Source organism: Manis pentadactyla, chromosome 1, assembly GCF_030020395.1.
Source record: "Manis pentadactyla isolate mManPen7 chromosome 1, mManPen7.hap1, whole genome shotgun sequence".
NCBI classification, from domain to species: Eukaryota; Metazoa; Chordata; class Mammalia; order Pholidota; family Manidae; genus Manis; species Manis pentadactyla.
In genome coordinates, this window is record NC_080019.1 from 170,524,080 (window position 1) to 170,550,142 (window position 26,063).

At 37.7% G+C, this 26,063-nt stretch overlaps 1 protein-coding gene across 4 annotated transcripts in view; it reads right to left on the minus strand.

Annotated features, from left to right (window-relative positions):
- ZBTB20 (zinc finger and BTB domain containing 20) overlaps positions 1 to 26,063 on the minus strand; it is an 807,002-nt gene that overhangs the window by 337,499 nt on the left and 443,440 nt on the right. For all 4 annotated transcript variants that reach the window (XM_057502832.1, XM_057502827.1, XM_057502849.1 and 1 more), the window contains one exon: positions 23,037 to 23,084. The gene's annotated coding sequence lies outside the window, so the exon portion shown is untranslated. The remainder of the gene's footprint in view (positions 1 to 23,036; positions 23,085 to 26,063) is intronic.

Consider the following 26,063-nt stretch of genomic DNA (forward strand, 5'->3'; position numbering starts at 1 on the left):
GAGAGGATAACTGAAATTGACATTCAGGTGAGTATTTGGACAGTATGAGTGTGATGTTCAAGGATTTACCCTCTTGCTTTTGAATTTGGTTAGTGATACCAGGAGTTAAAATGTATTGAGAGCCTCAGAAAAATTCACTTTTATTTCTTAAAAGTCTGAGAAGTTGCTTCCTGGGCAGGCACTTCTGACTGAGGAGGAAACAAAAAGTAAAGTAATTGGCTTAGCCACACAGAGAGTGGAAACTCACTAATTTCTAATCTGCCAGTATCTTTTCCTCTCCTTTTTTTCCTGCTTTCATGTCTAGATTTAGCTCCAAAACATTTGCTTATTTTCTTTTAAAGGGAAGTTCTAGGGTCAGAAGGATAGTAGAGGGGAGGGTAGAGATAGTTGCAGGTTTTCATAGCAGTCAGTTAAAAACTGTCAAATACCTCTGCCAAGAGACCACCACTAAAAATTGCTTCTAGAACAAGGCAAAGGAAGAGATTAAATAAGGAAAAAAACAGGAAGGAAACAGCAATATTCTGATACTGTGAGAGATTCTGGTTTTTGCTCTCAAGATGCTGATAATCTTATTCTGGAGAAAAAGATGATTCCCCTTGAAACAACTGAAGAACAATAAGAAAAGTATAATTAAATGGGTGGTAGAAGCAAAATGCTGTGGGGAAGCTGTGTCTCTTTCATCTTTTCGTGTTCGGAGGAAAGAGACAATGGGTCAAATACAACCTACTCGTTTCTGATATTAGTTTCATAATACAGTTATAATCCCATTACAAAGAACTTCAAGGAACTGCTGACATTTTTTGTTGTCTTTTAGTTTATTGTTTCAAGTACTGCTTGACATAACCAGGCTACATGCAGAGATGTTTGCTCTAGTGGTATTTGTTGACGGGCATTAAGTTAGGGTGAGCTGAATCAACAGAGATGAACACGACAGGCAACCAGTTAGATTGTTCATAAGTGGGCTTGCATTATTTTTACAATGTTTTATTACTTTTAATCTAAGGACTAGACATTTAAAGTTGAGCATTATCCTCAGATAATCTTGTTATTATATGAAGCAGTAATATATTTGTTAAGGGTGCCTCTGTAAAGCCCCAAATGGGGCTATGGAGAGGTGGATTAACTGTGAATTTGATGGAGCTTAAACTCGGGGCCTCTCCCTGGTATGGCCCCTTCCAAGGCCCTGTAGTTAATTTGTAATCATCATTTTCATTTTCTTAAAGAGGATCCCCCAAATAGTTAACCTTCTGGCAAAATCTTGATCCACTGTAGGTATACAGTAATCTTGAAGGGATCAAATCTGACAGTCTTGAAAGGCCAATTCTGAGAGGATACAAAGTGGATTTTTACAAGGATATATAAATTACATTTCCAAATGTATTCCTCCTATTGTTTCTGCCCTCCACCCTGACTAAATAGGTATATGCCATCTTATCTCACTGTTACAAGGTTACTAGATTCATTTAAATTAACTTTGTTCAATGACTGCGAATAATCACAGAGATTAGAAAAAAAAAAATCCAGAGGGAGAAGATCATTTCTAAGAATAAAAAAGCACATTAGACTCACAAAGTTTTTCAGTGTAACTGTGATGGTTATGATTCATGTTAAGGGATACATGCATTTGAGAAAAGGAAGGACATGGACCTTCTCTCAGTACAATTTATAGTAGTACCTACTTCAAAGTGTGGTGAGTTTACGCAGGGTGTGGAAATTTTTACCATGAGTCACACCACTTGTCTGTTTTTCTGGTTTCAGAAAACCCCAGATAAATCCCACAAGCACCTCTAAACCTGACCATGGAATTCTGATGCTTCTCAGTAAGAAGTTCAGAACAAAATAAAAACTTTGGATGCACTGTGTCTGTCTATAGTTTCTCCTATAATGCCTTTGTCCCAGTTTTTGAAAGAAAACAGAATAAAAATTAATTCAAGAAAAAAATATGAATGAAATTACCCCAAATGGAATACTAAATTGAAAAATAATAGCTAAATTGTTCATAGCCATTTCCTGTTATATATTTTCTCTGTCTCTTAGAAATGGAGTAAGAATGCTTCACATAAAAAAATGTAAAACCCATCCCATCCCATAAAGGGCCCACTCACATAAACAGGAAGCTTATTAAAAGAGCTTTTCTTGGTTTTCTGGCAAAGCCCGCTTTTTATTTTGGTGACAGTACCTATTAAGCAGAGGACTCTGAAGGGCAGGGTGAAAAATCACACATTGAAAATCTACCAGGCACTCTCTGGATTAGAATTTGGACTGACTCAGTGGCTAGAGGGGGCAAGGTGGCTCTGAGATCAAGGGACAGGCTTCTAGTCTAGCCCTGCCTTATAGATGATGTCGTCCCCTTCCAGGATCCGCAAATCAACTTGAGGCTCCAAATGAGCCAGTATATGCTAGTTTTAATAGTGCAAAGAGTTTCCCATGCATATCGAACTGTTCTCTTCTGTCCTCTACATTTATGTCCTGCTATATTTGTTTCTCTCCTTTTTGGGAGGTACTGCAGCATAATGAAAAGTATATGGGTTTTGGAATTTGCAAACTTGCTTTCTAGTCCCAGCTCTGCCAAAAACTATGACATGCTGCCTTCCTGAGCCATCATTTTCTAATTCAGAGAATGAGGACTAACAATTCTTCCCTAATTGGCTCAAGTTTCCCAAAGCATGGGTAAGTACCACCTACATCAAAATCACTGGGGGTGAAAACACAGATTCCAGGGTCCCTTTCTGACCTATTAGACTCTCCGTGCTTGAGAGCCTTGGAATCTGCATTCGAAGCCCACTTCCTGAATGATTTAGAACATATCCTACCTTATCTGGAGTTAGGATTAAATTGAACCAGGTGAAATGTATGTGTGAACTGCAAATCAAGACACATATGCTTGGCTGCTCTCATTAGTCCTATTTTCCCAGGTAGCATGAAGCACTAAAGCAAGGACATACAGCCTTTTTCCCCAAAGATGTTGCTTCTAGCCATTTCCTGCCATGTCACCGGTATTCTGTTTTATCTTCATCTAGGCAGGGTTGGTTCACTCAGGGTTGGGGGGAGCAGAGCTCTGAGCTGTGACACAGGAGGGACTCCTGTTTCATTTCTGTGACTACCTACCCCACAGGGCGATATAAGGATTAATTCCTATTTGGTAATTTACTGTGTGTAAAATGCCTTGAGCCCCTTGGAGGAAAGTACTATATAAAAGTAAAATAATAATTATAATAATAATAACCTCAACTATTTAACTGATCAGTGAATTAGCCAGAAGATTTAGGCTGCCAAGGGACAAGGCTGGAACCATTATAAGTAGAAACACTTTACATCATCATATCTCATAACTGTTATCAGAAAAAGGGGAAACAAAGGGTGAAAATTAAGATAAATCCATGTTCTCTACTGATTTAAATGACAGAGGATCACTAGTAATGTTTCATGAAAGCCAGGAAATGCAAAAATGACAGCTGCATTATAATTCTAACTCAGGCACACATCCTGAGGTTTTATACACTTTGGTCTTTTATCTGTATAGAAAATATCTCATCAGTGCAACATCTAAAATTTAGCATTTTTAAGGCACTTGACTATGATTTTGCTTAGCTATAATATGTACATAAGTCACTCCCATTGGTAGGTAAGGTTTTTTTTTTTGAAAAAGATTGATATTATTCTATGAAGTTCAACATAACATTTGAATCAGTTGTTTACAATAAATCTGACTCTGGTGTATCTTCCTGAGAAACCTAGAGTTTATTTCCATATCTGAATTTAGGACACTAAAATGTACAGGAGATACCTCTTCTTTCCAGGAAGGAAATATTTTGGTGCATAAACTCATGAACTCAACTGCCCTCAGTTCTTACATTATTTGTTTTATTTATTAGATTCATGGAGACCCTTCCACTAAAAGCTCAAGGGGCTGAACCCACATATATTGAACATGAATCACTTCTTAAACCACAGAAAGCAAAAGAAAAGGCTATAGAAATCTTAATGGGCAAGCTTCAGATGCTCAAAAGCAATTGTTTAGTTACTCTACTTAGTTATGCATCATTCAAAACACTTTCTAAATCAGGCAAGAAAGGTTCTTTGTGAAGAACAGGCTTAGGGGCCTTGCACAAGTTTTAATTCTAGTTGTTTTATAGTTCATACACAAAGTAGTTTCGGTGTGTATGTAAAGAGGTACTGTACTTCCATGCAATGAAGTTTGTAGTTGAGAATTTTGAAAGGAAAATGTAGGAAACAAGGAGAGGAATGAGCCTGTGGTACCTTGTGTTACATTTAATTATTAACTTCTAGCCTCAAAGATTTACATTAAAAAAAACCCAATACTAAGTGAGTAAAAACAGGTGTAGACTAAGGTGAGTGAGTGCCATAAAAATAAAGTTAATCAGCATAACTCAAATGATCTTGTAAACATTGAAGTTAAGCTTAACTCTTTGAGGTAGGGAGAGAAAGAAAGTAAAAATCTAAAAGCCAGATTTGTAACTGATTTTCTCTGCACGAAGCAGTAAATGCTAGAAATGCCTTTTGATTTAGGAAAAGTCATGTGATACATAATACTCACTGCAAAATATAACAAATGTGCTGTGTTTAAGCACATACATGCATGAACACACACACACACACATGCACGTTAAAGGTATGGGTATTTTGCTATAGCTTTCTGGCTTCAAAGGGCCTCTGAAAAGGGCAGAAGAAAAAGGTTGTGTGAGAAACTACCTCTGCCAGGGTCACTGGCGGAGAGCAAATCCAACCAAGTGCTGCCGATAATCTATTCAGATAACAGATATTTCTATTACAGATAGTTTTTAAAATCCGTCTTTCATTGACGGATATGTTTTCCTTCAGTTAATATGGTAGCCGGTGCCCTGGCCTTTTGGCCACACTGGAATTTCTTGCCCTTGCATCGCAAGCCCAGCTGTACTCATCAAAGTGGAAAACCTGACAGCATTGTCTGAAAGACACGGCTTGCGATAACTGCTCTTGTAGCTCCCCTGTCAATGACTATTATCATATTCTTCTCACGAATAAGGTTACTGTACTTTCTTTTTTTTGGGCTTTCTACACATTTAGCCAATAAGCACATTACTGTTCCTTTAATGAAATGGAGTAAACATGATGGTATGAGCTGTGGCTTAGCATTCCCAAGATTCTGTTTTCAGGCATCTGAGTACATATTTTAAAAAATAATCTTCGTATGTCCAGAAGAGGTAAGCATAACAACAATTTTTTACTTGATATTACTGTTTTCTTGAGAAGGCTAACTTAAGAAATATCAATGGACTGGCACAAAGCAAAGCAAAAAGAACACATGGGGCTGCAAACATCCTCTGGCTGAGTTTCTTTCACCCAAACATACAATGGAATCCTCTGACATGATGTGTTTTCTTTTCCTAGCAAGTTAGGCTGCAGCTTATTCTTGGACTGAAAGTAGAAAAATCATGCTTTAAGTCTTCTAATGATCACCTTTGAAATATTAGTTTCTCCTTAAATTTTAAATGCTAACTCATTAAGAAGGAAAACATTTCCAAGTATTGCAATCACTGCTAACAACAGTAGCAGTGACAACAATATTGACTTCATAAGCTTCACGGAACTCTTAGATGTCTGAGACCCCACTATTGTCACACGTATTGACTCATTCAATCTTCACAGCAACACTACAACTCAATTCCCATTTTATGGATGAGGAAACAGAGGCACAGAGAGATGAAAAATGTGCTCAAGATCACAGTCAGTAGTAAAGGAATCAGGATTCGAACCAAGGGAGCTAGATTCTGCTACTCAATGAGAATTTGGTCTCATAGTGCCCAGTGCTCCTTCTTCCTTCCTTCCCCTGAAGCTCTTTGCCAGTTGAGCCCTCTCAGTGTTCACTTACCCTTTTGAACACTTACTCATTTGTTTGCACATAGCTTATTATGGATAGCACAGCAGTTAAAACCTCAGGACCTGGAGTCATTTAGAAGGGTTTGACCTCACATATCAGGAGCACTTAACTTCATTGACATCTGTGCCTTAGTTTCCTCCTGTGTAAAACAGGAATACTGATTCAGATTTCATGTGGTTGGTATGAGGGTTAAATGGGAGAATGCACATTAGAGCTCTATGGAGGGTCAAGGCTTAATAAATGTTACCTTCATTATTATTGATTTTTATCTCTCAGTGCATATATCCCTTTCTCCAATTAGACTGTATTTCTTTTCAGAGAAGTTATCAATATACATCCTCACTTTTTTGTATAGGGCTTCCCAGATGTTTCGTATGTGTTGTTGAACTCTTGGATGTCCTAGGCACCACTGCTATAACATGTATGAACTCATTAAATCATCATAACAATTTTATCGAGTAATATATTGATTTATAATATTTTAAGTGATACATTTATACCAATATCTAAAACTCAGTGAACACTTACTATGTGTCAGGAACTCTGCCAAGTGCATTATGGCATTATCTCATGCAATTCTCCCCATAAACCTATGACCTAGAGACTTTCAAAATCTTCACTTTACACAGGAAGAAACCAACGCTTACAGAGGTCACATGGCCAAGTGTTCAAGAATGTGAATCTTATCCACAACCCTGTATACTACCTGCTAAAGAATGAATTTAGGGTAGGTGCTCAATAAATATTTGGTCTTGATAATGAATTAATTGAATTCTTAACTGCTTCTGTTACCTTATGCTTGTAGCACACTAATGTGGTCTATCCAATATCATTCATTCATTAGTTGACTCTTCAAAAGAGATTACTGTGTGCCAGGTACTGCCAAGTACTGGAGGAGTGGGGGGGGAAGAATGCTATGTATCTAAAATATTCTCATCAAAAGCAATTATAATTTTAATATAATTTTACTTACCATCATTTGCTGTCTGATCTTATAAAAATCAAATTTCTTCCTCTCTCCATTTCTCTCCCTGCCCACTTTTCTTATTCGTCCTTTTAAAGCCAAGTTTTCTAGTGTCAATTTTTACAGATTTTTGCCAGTAAGAAGCTTATATGTCAAGGCAAGGAACTATTTTAATTATATTTACTCTTCATTTTGAATATATTTCTTTTTCCTATCTGACAAAGACTTTTGAAGCGACTAAAGAAAGGCAAAGCAACCTGATTTTTTAAAAAAAAATTCTTTCATGTACAATCTTTTGTCTGTAATAGTCTTATAATAGCTTAGAAATTTTAAAAGAAGGTTTTAGCTGTTTTTGTTCTTTTCAAATTGGCAAAACTTGATTTTTCTTCTTCACATGTTTAGATTGGCTTTAAAATCAACAAACAAGAAAATAAGAACATATGCAGCTTAAAAAATACACTTTTCATTTGTGTCTTGGATTCATTAACTAATAATCAGCATCACTCTGAAAACTGTGTTTCTATTCTTTAAAAAAAAAAGAGGTGAAAAATGCCCACAGAGAACTCACCTAAAACCAAGCCTGCTCTCTTAGGAAGAGGAAAATGTTCAAGGGCAGCAGGAGACCATGACCATTGGCGCGACATACTCTCTGATCAGTGTCAGAACTTGTCAGTATTTCTCCCATTTCTCCACTAATGGTATAGGTGGCATTTTGTCTGTGATTTTAAGCAATATCTATTTAAGGGTTGAAGTGGATAATTCCAAAGTCAGTTGCCTTCAGGTCCACTTTGGAAAATCAGCTTATGCCTGACTTTAAGTTGCATGGAGTTGTTAAGTTCACAAGGAGGAATTTTCAGGAAAGGTCTCCTGAAATTCTATTAAATGACTCAATTGAATAGAATTATTTAAAACGTAGTGTTAAAGAAGAGCATTTTGTATTTTCTAGGGTGAAGAGCATAAGATAACTTATGACCTCCCTAAGGAACTCAGCATAACTTGTTGATTTGTTAGAGACATTTATTGAGTATCTACTGTGTGCTAGGTGTTAGAATAGGCAATAAAAACACAAAAAGTAACATGATCTGAAACATAGTGGGGGTATGGATGGGGCTGGTGAGAAAGAAAGATATGAGATAATAAAGTGATTATAACCATCGCTGTCATGCGTTGAGGACCTTCATGTATCAGGGCAATGTTCTTGGTGCTTCAGATGAGCCACTTCACACCAACCCAGCAGACTAGGTATCATCATCTCACAGATAAGAAAACCAAAGGGTAGACTGATTATAAAGGACTTGTAATAACATACAATGTTTAGATTTTATTTTATAACTAATGAGGAAACATTTTGAGGGTGAGGAATGATAAGATCAGATTTTTGGTTTAGAAGAGAACTTTGGTGTTACATTCACTTTACATATAGCACCACTTTCACTGGCTAAAATGTCCACACTACATGGATATGATTTTTTGGGTGGAACTGTGTGATTCTCTAACTGTTTCAGAGTTCATCACCAAAGCAGGCCAGTATGAAGTAAGAAATATCTGGCTTCCAGAAATCATAGATTGGATGTCACTATTCTTTATTTTTTTTAAAGTCCCATTTAATGATTCTCATTAACTAGTCACTCAAATTTCATTCTGAGGCATCATGATCTATTCCTAAAAGCTGTACAGCCTCATCTCCCAGTAAATTCCATAATGCCCATAAAGCCATTTATTGTCCAGGCAAGGTAGTAGACTCCAAACATATATTATCTAATTTAAATGTCTTGCCACACTGGTCTTATCATTCCTGAAATATACAATTCTATGGCTTCACGCCTCAGTTCTCCTAATGTTCTATCAGTCTATATTGCCTTTTCCTTTTTTCTACCAGGTGAGAACCTCATTCATTCTCCAATGTTACTTGAAAAATGACTTCCTTTCCAAAATTTTCCTTCTCATTCACCTCAGAATCAACCACTTCCTCCGATTTCCCACAGCATTTTGCCTGTTCTCCTATAGCAGCTTCCTTTCCATTCTACTATATTGAAGGTCTTTGTTTCCAAGTCTCTCCTTCTAGATTCTAGATGGTTAACAGGCTGAGGGTACTGGACTCAAACCTTTCATCCAAGTTTTACAACTGAGAAAAGGAAAAGAAGCACAGTGTGTGGTATACTTGGCCAATTTATGATGTTCAAACGCAACACTGCCATAGCCAATGCTCAGTAATGGTTAGATGAGTAAGATTGAGACAGTCACTCAACTGTTCACTCACTCTTTCATTTCTTCAATAACCCTGTATGCTATAAAATAATAATAATAATAATAATAATAATAATAGCGATAATCCTATACAAGGAACTAAAGGCTGTTTTCTGCTCATTTGAACTAAAATCTTTTACAAATCTACAGGCTAAGAAAGAGAAGTCTATGATAATTTATTTGTTTTTATATGGGTACAACAAACAATGGGTATCTCTAAACAGTACATACCATGCTAGAGTCAGGAAAACTGATGATAAACTATGGAAAACTGTGAAATGCACCAGCTCACCGTTTAAGATCACTGCCTCCAAACAGCCTTTAGATATTTATTGACTGTCTCACATGAGTGTGTGAGTGTCTGTGAGACTGGCAAAAGTATATGAATTACTTGCCCAGAGATACTAGATTTTATTAAAACAAATAAAACAATTTCTTAATAATACAAGGGAGGAAAAAAAACTTAACATTTACAGAGCCATTTATTGCCCAGGCAAGGTAGTAGACTCCAAACATATATTATCTAATTTAAATCCTCATAAAAACACTAAGGTGGCTAGTATTTATCCATCTTAAATAAAAACATAACTGTGTGAATCTTAAGTAAATTCCCAGAGCCCACATTAAGAGCCTAGGGAGACAGAATTAAAAGCTGACAGCTCTTTGTCTTTATATTACATTACATTTATATACATTATGTACATTATTTATATGGTCATTTAGCCCTTATGCTTTTCTATTTCCATTCCATCTTCTTAAAACCCACTTCTAAACCAAAGAAGTTGAAATCAATGTGGATTTATATTTTAATGGAAGGATTCATGAAAAGTGGGACTTTAATGGAGGCACTGAAAGATAGAAAACAATAGCTAATATTTATTGAGTACTACTACTGTTCTAAACCTTTTGGGTGCATTCATTTAATCCTGACCATTTTTTTTGCAAGTGAGTGCTATTGTTATTACTGTTTTCACTTTACAGTATGGAAACTGAGTCAAAGTTAATAAACTTTAACAAGTCACAAAGCTAGTAAGTGGCTATACAGTCAGACTTTCCTGCCTACAACCCACAGAATTTAAACATCAGGCTAACACCGCTCCTGAAAGGTTATTAAATGAGATGGCTTAAATAAAGATCTAAGGACAGGACAGGAAACAGAGTCAGTCTTAAATCCTAGTTATGTTCTCTCTTTTCCTTCAATCTCTGTAACTCTAGAATTGTAGTAGTAGTAATGGCAGTAGTAGTAATGTAACAATGCCTTTATTTTTACGGAATATTCTGGTTTTTAAAGACTTTACAAAATATGATTTCACAAAAACAGGATAGTGAATGTAGAATATAGTAAACCAATATTAAAATGGTGCTGAAGAGTATTTAACAGTGCAGGATGTTATTCGTAAGATAGATTTAAGCAAAAAGTAGGATTCAAAGCAGCATGAACAGTTTTACCAAAAATAAAAAGGCACAGAAAAAAATGACTGGAAAGGTATATTCCCAGAGTTTGAAAGGAGATTATTTCTGGATGATTGTGGCTGATTTGAATTATCCTCTTAGAGTTCACATTTGCTACAGTGCCTGTGCATGCTTTTCATGACAAGAAAATTAAAACAGAAAAGCTAGGAGAGGAACACTCCTATTTTAGAGATGAGAATACTGAGTGGCAGCATTAGTAGAATGGTGTGAGATTCTACACTTATTTAATAGAGATGGTGCTTGAATAGGATCCAAGGCTCTTCATTTCTGACCTAGTGTGTTTTCTTTGACAATTCTCTATTTGGTGGTTATCATTATTGAGGAATTCAAAAGTAATCTATGAGGAAGGCCCCTGGAGGGTGGTTAGAGATACCGAGATCACAAATGTGCCATCAGTGCACACACAAAGTCTCTTATACCAGGTCTTATACCAGGCTTCTTAAGTTGTTTATGAACTCTGTAAGTCATTTGTCTGAATCCCAACCAATACTATACATGGCAGCTTGATTTCCCCAATGCCTTATACTCTCTCTATAACAGAACTATACATCTAGACATTTTACCACATGAATTTACTGTCACTCTAATTAGTATGTAGTAATGTAGGGAGTAGAGTGTATATCTCTGTCCCTCAGCTTTCAGTGTGTATTAATATAGTAGTGGTAACAGCAGTAGTAGTAATATAACAATACCTTTATTGTTAGTAGTAATATAACAGTAGTAGTAATAGTAGCAGTAGTAGTAATATAACAATACCTATTATATAAATCCCTTGCTTTGACAGAGGGAATGTTAACAGACATGCCATGAGTAGAGACTTTAATTTTGATTGTGTGATGCGGCTTGGCCTTTTGTGCCCCTGGAATTTGCAATAAGAAAATTTTGTCCCAGGTATTTGGCCCCCTTCATCCTGGGCCCTAGAATGAGAAGCATGTGGAGAAGATATGAACCCAAATATAGCACAAAACTGAGGTACCCAGCAGTCACACAGACCTTTCAGGGAGAAATAAATGTTTATAGTTGTAAGCCACTTGAATTTTGGGGTTGTTTGTTATGCAATATTATCACAGCAAGAGCTAAGTACTGTATAAACACCTATTAATGCTGTCTATAATGGCAGGTTTCTCCACTTTTTTCATTCATATATATTTATATATATATATATATATGAATGAAAAAAAGATGGTCATTTGAAAGTTAATTGGTGGAGAAGCTACTATGCTATTTAGTCAGACATGTATGAGCTTCTCACATGTCATGGGACAGGAAGATGATCTGGGATCTTCTTAAATTGCACGGTCTCATTCAGTAGGTCTGGAGTCAGGCTTTAGATTCTGTATTTCAAGCAAACTCCCAGGGACAGTGATAACTGCTAATACTGCTGTACTCTGAGTAGCCAAGGCACAGTGGGTGGATGATGGCAGCTATGTGGGCACGAGGGAGCTGAACTGAGGCAAACTCAAAAAGGAAAGGGAAAGGAAACCATGGCCTCAAGTGATGTGACTAGTGTTTCATTGCAGAAAATAGCCACAAATAGGGAAGATAGTCTGGACAAAGCAACTCAGAATGGAGATAACACAAGTGTATGAGTGTAACTTTATTATAGAAACCATCTTGTTAAGAACAACAAAAGCTGGTGAGGATGCGGAGAAAGGGGAACTCTCCTACACTGCTGGTGGGAATGTAAGCTAGTTCAACCATTGTGGAAAGCAATATGGAGGTTCCTCAAAAAACTAAAAATAGAAATACCATTTGACCCCAGAATCCCACTCCTTGGAATATACCCAAAGAATACAACTTCTCAGATTCAAAAAGACATATGCACCCCTAAATTTATTGCAGCACTTTTTACAATAGCCAAGACATGGAAACAGCCTAAGTGTCCATCAGTAGATGAATGGATAAAGAAGAGGTGGTACATATACACAATTATACAATGGAATACTATTCAGCCATAAGAAAGAAACAAATCCTACCATTTGCAACATGGTTGGAGCCGGAGGACATTATGCTCACTGAAATAAGCCAGGCAGAGAAAGACAAATGCCAAATGACTTCCCTCATTTGTGGAGTATAACAATGAAGCAAAACTGAAGGAACAAAATGGCAGCAGACTCAGAGACTCCAGGGGTGAACTAGCGGTTACCAAAGGGGAGGGGTGTGGGAGGGTGGGTGGGGAGGGAGTGGGAAGGGGACTGAGGGGTATTATGTTTAGTATACATGGTGTGGGGGATCACAGGGAGAACAGTGTATCACAGAGAAGGGACATAGTGGATCTCTGGCATCTTGCTGCACTGATGGACAGTGATTGCATTGGGGTATGAGTGGGGACTTGATAATATGGGTGAATGTAGTAACCACATTGTTTTTTCATGTGAAACCTTCATAAGAGTGTATATCAATCATACCTTAATAAAAAATTTAAAAAAAACCATCTTGCATTCATTTTAATTTTCAAAAGAGTAAATCATATACGTATACTTCATGAATTTATCATTTGTGACAAATTTGTAACACATCTCGTACTTGACTGAAACACATCAGTATTTCTTAATACTGGCAATAAAAGTCATTGGTATAGATTATGCATTTATTTACTCAATAAACACTGAGCATTACTATGTGTCAGGGTAGTGCTAGATACAGGAGACCACAGATGAATAAAACAATGTCTATCCCTCTAATTATTGCAATCTGTTGATGTGAGCAATTGGGTTCCTATCTAGCTTTGGGGACCAGGATATGAATGAGCAATAATTCACTGAGGGTAGCAGACAGTAGAGGAGATGATGCTGTGAATTGACAGATTACAACAAGGAAAAACGAATCTGAGTACCTGTCTAATTTTGGGTTCCCTCCAAAGATGAGTCTGAGACAGGAACTTGAGTGCAGGATGTAATCTGGGAGGTGATCACAGAAGGCTGGGGTGAAGGACTGGTGAGAATGAGTCAGAAAGGAGGAGGGCAAGGCAATGATGAAGATGTGTCAGGGAGGCCACTTGTGTGGCAACTGGAGTGCTATTCTACCAGGATCTCTGAGACTTGTGCATAATGTTCCCAGAGGACCCACTTGAAAGAAATGGAGGCTGGAACATGTTTTCTCCAGTTCGTTCCTCCTTTGAGGAATAGGAGGTGCCCTCAATGTGGTAAGTGGCCAACTCCCCTTCCCCAATCCAATGTAGATTTATTGAGCTCTCCCTACATTGGCAAAGGTCCTGGGGCAGAATGCTGGAAAGCTCTCTTGAGGTGGAAGTCTAGGCTAACAGAGAAGTGCTTCAGATGTGGTTGCAATCAGAGGTGAACTAAGGGAGCAGGGCAGGGTGCCAGACACATCTGCTAGAGAAGCTTATGAAGGCTTCCAGTTGGTAGGGCATGAGATACTGTGCATATGATCTAGTAGCCCCTAAAGGATGGTCAAGGAAGGTTAGACTTGTCAGTTTTTACTATATTTTTATTTAGTCTTTTTACTAAATTTCAGTTCACATACAGTGTTTCTGACTTCTGCAAGAAGTTGAACTTTGGAACAGTAAAACCTGACACTGCCCAGCTAAGAAACAGAAAAATGGTGATTTGCCTATCAGTTTACCCAATTCTCTGTCCAGGATGTCAAGATCAGACTGTTAGTGGTTCTTGTGAATATCCTGACACTCGTTCACCAGTTATCCTCTAGAGGTTGGTATATATTGATCTGCCTGTTTTTCAAGGAAGAAATCTTTGAACTGCTTTAAGGAACTTTTCCAAAAATGGTGATGCATTTGTGCATCATTTTATCATGACTGGGCCTGTTGAAATATTTCCTGACATTCTGAATTCATGGCAGTAATATCTGTGTTGTTGTACGAGGTTTGCATTTTTTTGGTTTGTAGTAGAGGAAAAATAGTAAAAGGTTAAGGGTTGCACTTAAATATATTAAGCTTGAAGGCTTTCAACATATATAAGAAGATTTACAGAAAAGTATTCAGACCTTTAAGCTTCTATAAACATTTCATCACTGCTGACAATATCTACTTGAGTTAACCCTGTCCAGGCAGTTCCTGCATTGCTGGGAGGTGCATTTGCAACTCACAAAGCAGGTAGGAATTTTCTATGGTATTTTGGTTGGGGGTCCAGGGAATAAGGTTAAACAATAGTACTTTGATGGTTGCAGAAGAATTGATAGACCCCTCACTCATCTATTATAATATATAAAGGAATGAATTGTATTCCTAATCCCTAGAAATATGGTGGTGGTGGTGGTGGTGGTGGTAGGTAGTTATGGTCCCTTGAATGAACAGACGTGGCTTCCCTTTGACAATGAATGGGCAAGTTTTTTAAAATGTTTTTTTTTTGGAGAAAAAAAGGGCCCCAGGGACCATTTAGGCTCTGTCAGTGAGTTCCATCCTGAGACATCAAATCCAGTTGCACAGAAACCAAATGTCAATATTTACAAAGCTCTTTCCATCTTATAACCTGCTTCCTTTTTCTTTCATGTTTTTTCTTCCCTTTCCTTCCTCCCTATTTCCCTTGATCCTCTACTCCACTCTTTATCCCACTTGCTCACCCTCATTAGTCAGGCCACAATCTATTCAGCTTGAAATAGTCTTCAGTGATGGAAAAGAAAGGCCCTCAAACAAAGCCTTCATCCAAGACAGGGAGCTCCAGAGGGTGGTGAATGGTGGCTGGGGCAGAGTCTGAGGACAGGGAGTGCTCACCGCTCTGCGGCTCTTAACCCAACGAGTGATTAGGCTTCAGCAGGCTTGATAGCTGTATCAAGCCTCCTGATTTCAAAGCTTTCATGGGCTGACAAGGACCTGCTAATTTCAAAGTTTCTAACCAATTAGAATCACAAAGAACTCAGGACAATAATCAGTGAGCAAAATGAAACTGCTGGAGTGAAGCAGCCCTCCGCAGGTTTCACGCTTGTGGGCCTGCCACACAGGGTGCAGCTGGGACTCTGCTTCAGTAAGTAAATAAAAATACGTCCTAAAATACTAACATGCACAATGGGTCCCTCTTGCTGCCTTGTTCCCAGTGGTGAGGTATGTAAGAACCCTGTCCTGCATTTAGCCCATTAATTTCTTGATGGTGTTAATTAAAAACTTTTGATGCTGGTTTGAATGGAAAATTTCTCAAACAGCGTTTCCTTATTGAAACACCAATTTCCAAGTCTTGGATTATTAGGTTAGTCTCTGTTAGCAGTGAGACCAACATAAATGCTTTTCATACCTTCTGCTTTGACAAATAATAATAATAATAATAATAATAATAATAATAATAACTGGAAAAGAAGAGAGACTGTTTAGGAAACTGTTTAAAGCTCCCTTATTTCAACATTTTTTTAAAGACTAAATTGAAAATCCAGGTTCCTGAATGTAGAACATATGATTTAAAAAAAAATCTTTTTTCAAATCCTTACAGAACATTCAAATCACCCAATGTTCCAGGACCTGAATTTTTTATATTTCAAAATGGGGAAAGCTGCTTAAAATAAGTGAATCAGCTGCTAAGTGATTTCTCTCTGTCTCTTCCCCTACTCTCTCAAAAGACTGAAAAATGCTTAAAATGGTATACGCAATTGGTATGTGCTGCTTAAGAAGCTTAATGTAATTAAGGACTCAGACTTTCTATTTAAAAATAAGCTAAGCTAGGGCAATCGAAGCTCTGAGCTGTGAGTATTCATCCCCTGTGAGGTGCGGGAAATGTTTCCAAATATTTAATTCACTGAGTCAGGTGAGGGGGGTCTAGTAGTTATTCACAGAGCTCTCTGTCCTCCTGGAAATCGAGGGAAGCTTGGGAAGTCTTAAGAGTAACCTAAGGGGATAGTGTAACATGCTGCGCAGGACATGAGCAACGAAAAAACCCATCTCTGTCATCCAGTGCTTTTGCAAAGTGCTCAGCAAACCACCAGAACATTCCGACTGGTTTCTAAGACTCTTGTCCAGTTTAATTTTTTAAGTCATTCTTCCCTCTCATGCAGGGGCCTCGGACACCCAGTCTCTGAGGCCCATTAGCATCGCCTTGCAGGTGCCCTTCTCTTTTGTGTTTTCATATTCTCACTTTCCCTACCATCTTCCACCTCCCAGGCTGTTTATCCATGCTGTCTGCAATATCGTCTGAATCCTGGAAAGATCACAACACTTTCCTGTTTTATTCTGAAAGTCTTTCTCAGTCTAATTTTTGTTTTGATCTCCATATCTCTAAAAAGGATAAAGTTCTCCATAAAGGCTAAGCATTTTGGCAAACCTCCTTCCCTTCCCTCCCTAACCACAGCCTGCATCGACCTCACCCTCTTGGAAGGGTTTGCAGAATTAGCCTCCCAGCCTGATATGACATGATAGTGATCCTTCCACAACAGCAAAAACAGCAAAGACAATAACAATAACAGAAAACCCTTACTGCACAGCACAGAGGGAATAGGTGGAGCCACAGAACTAAAATTCCAAAGGGAAAACCGCTTGGGCAAACCACAACATTAGTCGTTTCTTCACCAAATTTATGACTTTTCTCCAGAGTAAATTGATAGGTGATATTGTCTACAAAGGACTAGTAAATGTAAATCAACTAACAGATATGTAGCAAATAAGTGCATTTAAAGACAGTTTCCAGCTGAAAGGATTTTTCTTCCTAGAGACCAAGTTTTTGTTAAACCTAATCCTTACTATTTTTCTTCTCCAGCAGCAGAAACATCTGGTTGGTTTTAGATTCCCCTTGGATTTCCAACTTCAAAGGGAATTGTAAAGAATAACAAATTCATGTACCGGCACTAAAAAAAAATTAGAGCAGCCAGAGAGAATGGTAAAATTGTCCTTATTTGACTGCTAGTGACCCAGGCGACACAGGCAGAACTATAAGAGAAGACAAAGGCAAGATCACTGGTTGACAACCGGAGTTCCTGGAAGGGACAGAACCTTTGGCTGCCTGCAAATATGCACAGGGCTTTTAGCAATCTATTGGGAGATTTCTCTTTGCTTGAATAAAAATAAAAATAAAAAAGCAAAAGGAGTTAGAAGGTAAGAAAAGAAATGGGTTTACATTTACTTGTCACTGAGTAAGCATCAAAGAAACTTTGTTCATTGAATGACATGGAGACCATCTTATAGATTCACTTAGCCTTTGGGTTTTTTATTTGGGTTTTATTATTCCCATAATCTCCTGCTGCAGAAAACTATGAGTTCTGCTTCTACTAAAGGCTAGATAAGCCATCCCAGAAGAAACTCAGGCTCCTAGGAATCCACTAGAACCATCATATCCTCACAAAAATTTAGATCTACAAGGGTCTCAAAAGTCATCTCTGCCACTTCCTTGCTCTGGATCCTTATCAAAGGCTGGCCTGAAATCAAAGTCCTCTAGGAGTGGAGGAGTAGGTTTGAATGAACGATTGATATTTGCAGTTGTGCCGAACTGTGCTCGACATCAGTTTATAGAACTAGGTTTATCTTTCTCCTCTGTCATTTTCCCAGCAAAGCGATAACGCTTCTTGGAGTGCAGGTCTTGATATAATCAAATATTAGGAAATGAGAACAGTTAAAGAAAGCACAATTTTGCCATTGCAATTACCTTTGACAAACAGCCTTTCCTCTTTCCTATTCTATGTGCAATGTGTACAACAAAAACAATAAAAATAAACAAGGACATGATTAACCAATCAACTTGTTTGTGGACAGAGAGAAAGAGTTAAGGGTCAAAATATCCTTAAATAATTAATTATAAGTCTTTAAACTCAGTGTTCAGAGGTTACAGATCCCCACACTACAAACACATTAGGTTGATTCATAGAGTGCCCATCAAAAACCCTGAAAGCAAATCACTTTTGACCAAAAAGTATACATCAATATAGCACATTAAAAATATTTCATAGAGTAGGATAAAATGCACAGAACCAACTTTCTTTGGAGCCTGGTATGGTTTGCTAATGGAGCAGTCCCCAAAAGAAAAGACTGTCTATAAAGTATGTTCTTTATATCACAGGCTTTGAGTAATCTCTACTGAAAGAGGAAAAAAATGACTTCTCAGCATTTCCACTGTAAAAGGTCTGAGTTGGCTGCAAATTCAACTCTGTATCTTTGCCTTGAGTGAGGTTTTGCCCTTTCCTCACCAACTCCAGGTAAAGCTGGACCACCCGGGCTATCTCAGCAGAGAGTACCACAACACCCATCCTTGAGGTAATTGTGTGTGACAGTGTGTTTACACGTCCAACAGAGTTCATCCAGAAAATACTCCAACTTCATAAAACATGATGATATGAACAAACCACTTTTTTTTTTCTCTTTTACCACTATCTCTGCCTTTAGGTCTAAAATGAAAATCCTGACTTGACTGGGGATATTTATTTGCAAAGGATTTTCTTCCCTATATTAGCAAAATTATCCAAGTATGATTCTGAACTTCATTAGGGGGAAGGAGGTAGAGGATGTGGAATACTACTTCATTCCAAGAAATGTTTTATGGCTTGAAAATACATAAGGTCACAAATGTACCAATAATTGAGCAAAGACCAGACTGAAAGGCCAAGCCTAAGGGAACACCACATACATATACCATGAAGCAAACACTATCATTAGCATTAATTATCATTATTATAGTTATCAAGATGAAGCACTGATGGTTCACTTGGGTGTAATGCATAATATATTAGCTAGAAAGAACCATGGGTAAACTTATTCTCTTTAAAAGGTAGTTTATATTCTAGGTTCATATGACATGAGCTATATAATCCACCACATATAAGAAAAGAATGTAGGAAGAAGTGAACCCTTTATTTAGGTTGTTGTGTTGTTAGTATCCATCATAAAATAATGATTAAAGGCTAGTTATTTTAAAATAAGTGTATAATGGGTTATGGTAAAATATCCTTGAAGTTTTAAAACAGATCAGTGGTTAGTTCTTATCTATCTTTCCTCGGAATGCCTGACTCAGTGCTAAGCCATCAGATTCAATCTTGACCTTCTGAGGATATTTTAATGATGGCAATGCCAGACCAGGGCAAAGGATAAACAGAAATGATCAGAACACGGAGGGGGAAAAAAAAAACGAAATGGGAAGAAGAAAAGAGTTTCTATTGTTTACACTACCCAGTCTGGCAAATTTTATAGATGCTTTCTGTTTGCTCGGGATAGTTAATTGCTTATGTTATTTTTTTTTCCTTCTTTCTTTTTTTTTTTTTTTTCCATGTGCTTCCCTCTACTAACTTTGGCTGAAAATATTTGTATGTGTCCATACTGTAAACCTTCATATTTTTCTAGAGATTTACTGTGGTGGAGAAGCTCTTTTTTTTCTTCCCCAAGGGTTAGGCACATCAATATTCTAGCTACTCACTTTCGAGGCCAGTGGAAAATGTGCTCCTAAGATTAAACAGACCTGAGTAACACATAAATTCAGTTTATACTGATGCAGTATGTTACACAGTTACTCACATCCTGAATTTCTGATGAGTGGAACACACCTGTTGGACTTCACACTGCTAGTGAACAGTCACTGGCCTGCAGTTCAAAGACAGGCAGGACAAAACCCTAACTACAGGTTCTTTACAGAGAGCCGGGTTTCCACAGAGTGTTCCTCATTTTGGAATGCTGAGTGTAAAGGATCTAGTCCAACCATGGAAAGCTGGCTCTTAGAGGGTTCTTTCAATATTCTTATAACAAACTAGAGCAATACGTACAGACACACGGAATGCGTTTTCTTCTGCAATGCACCATCTCCCTCTGCCCCCACTTCCCCAAACATGGTGCTTTTTAAAAAATTATTCAGGCTATTCATATACAATTCCTCCCTCCTCAGATTTCCTAAGTGCCTCCTTCAGAAGAAACCTTCCATTTCTGCCAATAAATTTTTTAAAAACTTTAAATTTTTTAATCCAGTGTTACATGTGATTTCAGTTGGCTGTAGCCACGCTGGACTTCTAAGCAGTTCAAGGGCTATGCTTTCCCACCCCAGACTTTCCCACCCCAGATACAGAGCTGTGTATAATACGGTATATATCCACTACTGAGTTTAATTAATGCTGCAAAGATTTGGCATGCAAATTATCATCCTAAGTTTGAGAGAAGTAAAAAAAAGTGCCAAAAAAGTAGTTCCTGCAGGAAATGTAGCCAAATCTGTGAAATTTTTCTAGTCCACCAAATTGCCCTGTGACTTACAGAGGTGCCTAAGAATATTATGAAAACACACTAATGAGATTTTATGATTTATCATTACATTTCATATGTAAATATTTAGTAAATATGATGGCAGTATACTTTATACTCAGAATAAAAATACTCCTATATACAAAGATGAGAACTATTTATCTGAATGTTGTTAACACTAGTATGTAATAAAGCCTTGACGGGTCTGAAATATTGACAGACTAAATGCTAGGATGTCAGTCAGGGGTTTGCTTCAAAATCACATGGCAGTAGCATGGGAGAATGACAGGCCAGGAGTTGCCATCATGCCAGCTAGACGATGAGTACATGGGATTTCCTGTGGGAATCTGTCTACATTCACGTATTTGAAAGTTTTCATAATAAAAAACTTAAAAATATATACTGATGGGGAGTTTCATTCTTCTCCTTATTTATTGATTGATTCATTGACTCTTTAATGCAAGATATTGTAGAATTATAAAGAATAAAATAAGAGCAAAAACAGAAACAATGCTCCTATTCTTAGGTTAAATTTTGAAAGCAGGACACAAAATTATATAGAAAGTATGATTATAGCACATTATAAAAAATATATCCTCAGGGGAAAATGAGAGTAAGAAAATGTATCAAATGATTATTAATGATTGGATTGAAATTATAGAAATAATTACTTGAATTTTTCTTCATTTTACTTCTATGTGTTTCTCCAAATTATTTGTAATGAGCATGTATCATTTTAAAATGAAAATAAATATTTATTCATTAGTGGATTAGATGTGCTGCATCTCCCAGGGAGCTTTTCCCTGAAACAGAGAAACTGCAAACACACAGCATTGCCCGGAGAGTTTAAATCTTTATACCTAAAGTGAACTACACCCACAGGAAAAGAAACGTCACTACAGATTTTATCTGATCATTAAAAACATAAAGAGCTTTCTGTGTGTTGGATAGAAATAGGGGAGGAACTGGATTCTTTACAAACCATAAAGAGTGTTAAATTCAGGCCATTTTGTGATGGGATCCTTTTGCGATGAATGCAATGGGAGCGACAAATTAAAGTTACCAAATAAGTCTCTGCCTTGAGCTCCTGATGGGAATGTGTTTTGGGGCAGCAGAACAGTAACTGACGCCTTGGAGAGGGAGCAGGGAGGGAGGGGAGTTACAGTCCTAAAGGCTGGTGGCCTTCAGTGGTGAGATGGTTATGTTCAGAGAGACAGAGACAGAGGGGCAACACAATTAGAAACAAAAATATGGTGACAGCTATGGATTATGGCAACGGATACGGTAAGTCCCTGTTAGAAAGCTACTTTACTACCCCAAGAGATTATTTTCCTCATTTTATGCACATTCATGTAAAGCGAACACAAGAGTGTGACTTTTAAAGGTTTGGATGAACATGATGCTCATGACCACGCAGGCCTGGCTGCAGTCAGGCAGAATATCGTCAGATGCCCGGCAGGTCGCCCCTTCCCTTGCCCTCCCTCTCCGGTGTACTCGCCAGGGCATTTCAGTGCAGCCTGGTTTCCAGCAGCGCAGCTATTTCAGGCTCTGTCTGACTTGATGCTGACTTGATACCAATATACCAATAAACCCTTGGTCCCAACCTGCACTCTCCTCCCAGACACTTAAGAATTCCAGAGGGCCACAATATCAACCTTTATGAAATATCATAAATTCTCACTAAAAGACACACAGACCTCTAAGCTTCAAGCCAAGGCTTACTTGTAGCTCCGGTTTTGGTCCCTAGACTGGTAAAGGGAAGTGGCACTACATTCATCTTCCTGAAGGACATTTTCCCCTGCTGTTTGAGGCATACACAAGAGCAATCAGGTCTGATTTTAAGATTGATCCAAATGAAGCAAATGCATTTCAAATCTGCAGCATCTCACAGCATAACAACAGGTAGTTCAGAGCATCACACAATGTATCTGGAAGGTTCTGTGTTTGCTTAATGCCAAACTATCCAATGTTCCCCACAGGAAACATCAATGCCCAGCTTTGCCAGGTCACCCTCTCTTTCCCCTCAGGTGCCTCCTTTGAACATACCTATTGTGGAGAGTCTCCTAAATGAGTCCTTTGAATACGTCCACCCCTGTGCAGCAAAATCATTGTAAAATGTTTGTGTTAACAGGTTTTTGAGATCAGGTTTCTTATCATTCTAAGTGGCTCTATTTCAAAGGAACAAGGAGGAGGTGAAACAGGTAGCCTTAACCCACGTCAAATACGCTTCTCTTCAAATTTAGTACTTGAGGTGGTGGACTCCCCACAGCCCTTAGGTCTAATTCTTTCTGAGGCTGGGAGAAATATACTGGACTTACGTACATCTCAGTATTTCAGACTGTCATTTAGAGATAACGAAACTTACTTACCTGTCAGCAATGTCAGGAGGAATATCCAGTTAGTGATGGTGAACCACCCTGAAATGAGAAGAGTACCATGAATGTTCAGCATTTAATAAATGTAGGACAACACAGTGATCATAGAAAATAACCCATTTACTTCTCATTTTGGGACGCTGGCTTAGTTATACTTTATAAAAGGATGCTCCCCCTTGGGAATGAAAACAACTGCACAGAAAAGTGGCTGTGTGACTGCCTGCCTGTGTGACTCCAGGAGTTCTAACCAGTTGCGACCAGTTGTGAATGACTTGCTGCCCATTTCTGTAATTCACTGTAACTTGTGTTGACAAAGTTATGTTTTATGGTTAATTATCCATGGTTGGTTAAAAAAAATAAACCATTGTGCACCATCAGGATTTGCAGCTCCATTGGACTTTGCTGTACTTTTGATTAAATATTTTATAAATAAAAACAAACTGGTTTCTCCTTGTTTTGGATTTGTCTGTTACTTGTTGTTCTGGATATAAATATTGTGGCAATGGTGGGAGAACAAGCTATCGATTATTTAGCCCTGCTTTCATGAGTTGTGAGTTACTGGCCTTATCCTTCTTCATGAGTAAAAATAAAATGCATAGTATTACATCTATGTCCTGTAAGACAAATAGAAGGAGTGAACTAAAACCTTTTAAAACCAAAATCTTTTATGCTAAGACACAGAGCAACAAAACAAACCCCAAATTAACATTTAAAAAGCTTCTACTGTGGAGCAACAGAATCCACAAATATTATATAATCTGCATTTTAAAAATCACTTGCTTAATGAGCATCAGTTTGTCAATAATGCCACATGCTTGTCTTTCCACTGCTTTTATAATTTAAAAGCTATAGGTGGTTTGACTGAGATCATATCCCACCCCCAATATCGCCACCAGAATGAAGTCTTGAAAATAATCAGCCTAACAAACATGCCAAAATCGACTTAGATCAGGAATTATTGTAGCTAACACTACATAACAGAATAACTCTATGTAAAATTTGCCTATAGTCATCATCCTAAGGCCCATATTAATGAAGGAAGTCTAAAAAATAATTGTCCAGAGAAAATGAGAAAAGTCAAGATTCAGAGGACTCTGTGGCAGACTGCAAGCAGAGTCTATTTGAGACCCAGAATCCTAAGTATCCAACCTATTTGCCAGTGAGACTTAACGAGGCCCACCAAAGTACCTTGCCAAAACTCACTTTTTAAAAAATGATCCAATGTTCTATGCAGCACTGGCCCTTAAAAAGGACCTCTAGGAAAGATATAAAATTGCCTTCTGAATTTGCTATTTTTATAAAGACAGGGACAGTATAATAAGGACTTTCTTATAAAATGGGGTGATCTGTCCATTGCTGTAACTTGAAGAGTGCTGTATCAGATTTCATGTTACCCCTTTATCACTCGCCTGGCTTCCTGCTTATCTGCAGAAGCACTTGGAGGGCACGGCCACAGCAGTCCTTAACCAGCTCACCAAAACACCATCAAATATTTATGAAGCAGCTAATATGTGCCAGGCACAACTAGAGCAATTCTGCTCAGAAAGGTAAGTCAGTAACTGATGTTCTTGTTGCAACATTTAAAAATATCTATTACTACTGCCAACAGCAAGCAGAAGCTAGGTTGAAAGGGTTTTGAAGGACATCTAAAACATTAGAAATGTTTAAAACTCTCCCTGGGTTTTTGTATGCCCTGGGAATAAAAAGTTTAGGCCACCAGCTCTTCTAATCCCGGGTCCTAAAGAAAAATTTGAAATAGCACATATACTTCTAGGGCCATGGTTACGACTGAAAATGATGAGTGAACAGAATAGTTGGCATCCATTGGGTGTGGAAAGGTCAGTTCTACCCTTATATGGTTCAGAGAGCATAAAATCCCACTGGATGAAAATGGAAGCTATTCTGACAAACTGAGGCAGGAAAATGCTCAAAGGTATTTTGCTCAAAAACATTTTTCTTTGTTTTATAACTGGGTGCCTCCAACTATTTTTGACAACCAAGAAAATACTCTTCTATAGAGTTTTACATTAAAAAAAAATGCAGGCAGCTCATTTGAAAATCACGGTACTCTTAATGACTTCTTGTATATAGACCTACACACCAAAAATAAGAGCTCAGTTACAGATGATTAATTATGTTAAAATTACATTACTAAGAATATATTTCACACGATGCAACATTCATTTTGATAATCAGGTATGCACATATCAAACTGGATAACGTAACTCAAACTTGGCTATAACATGTGTAGATGGACACAGAAAATTATACATATGAATATGATTTCCTGGCAAAGATTTGAATATTCTGAGCAACTGTCATTATTTTCCCACAAACAAATTTATCTGAGCTATAGACTCTTTTAAGGAAAAAAAAAATCAGAAAGAAAATGTACTTATAAAATACTTAAAAATTATATACTAGCTTAGTCATTATTCATTAAGACCACAAAGATGTCTTTATGTCATCATAAACAGAGACATGAGAATCCCAATGCTCTTGATCATTTGGCTATTAAAATAGGGTCACACATTCAGGCAACGAAACCTGAAAAAACAGACAAAACTCTCCCAGCTTGGATTTTTATCTTTATGTACCAGAATTCTCCACATAAAAATAATCCTAAATTCAATAGCTAATGCATAAGAGAAAGTTAAAGTAGGAAATAGCTTGAATTTTTTTTTTAAAGTAAAGGAAAATTCACCTCTTGCCTTCAGTTAAGTCAAATGAACCAATTTCATATTGCTTTTCCATCCAGAAGTAAAGTATGACCTGAAAGAATGATACTGATCTCAAATGCAATGGGCGGAAGTACCTCAGTTGTTCCTACTCAGATGTATCCTCTCCCCTGCCCACGGTCATCTTTTCGGATTGCCTGAAGAACTATCAAACTACCACCACCAGCACCCTTTACATACCTGACCTTCTCTTCTCCCAGCAGATGCCCAACGATGCCTAAGGCTGTGCTATCATTTTGTGTCTGTTTTATGACCATTTTACAGGCAGAAACTAAAAACGAAG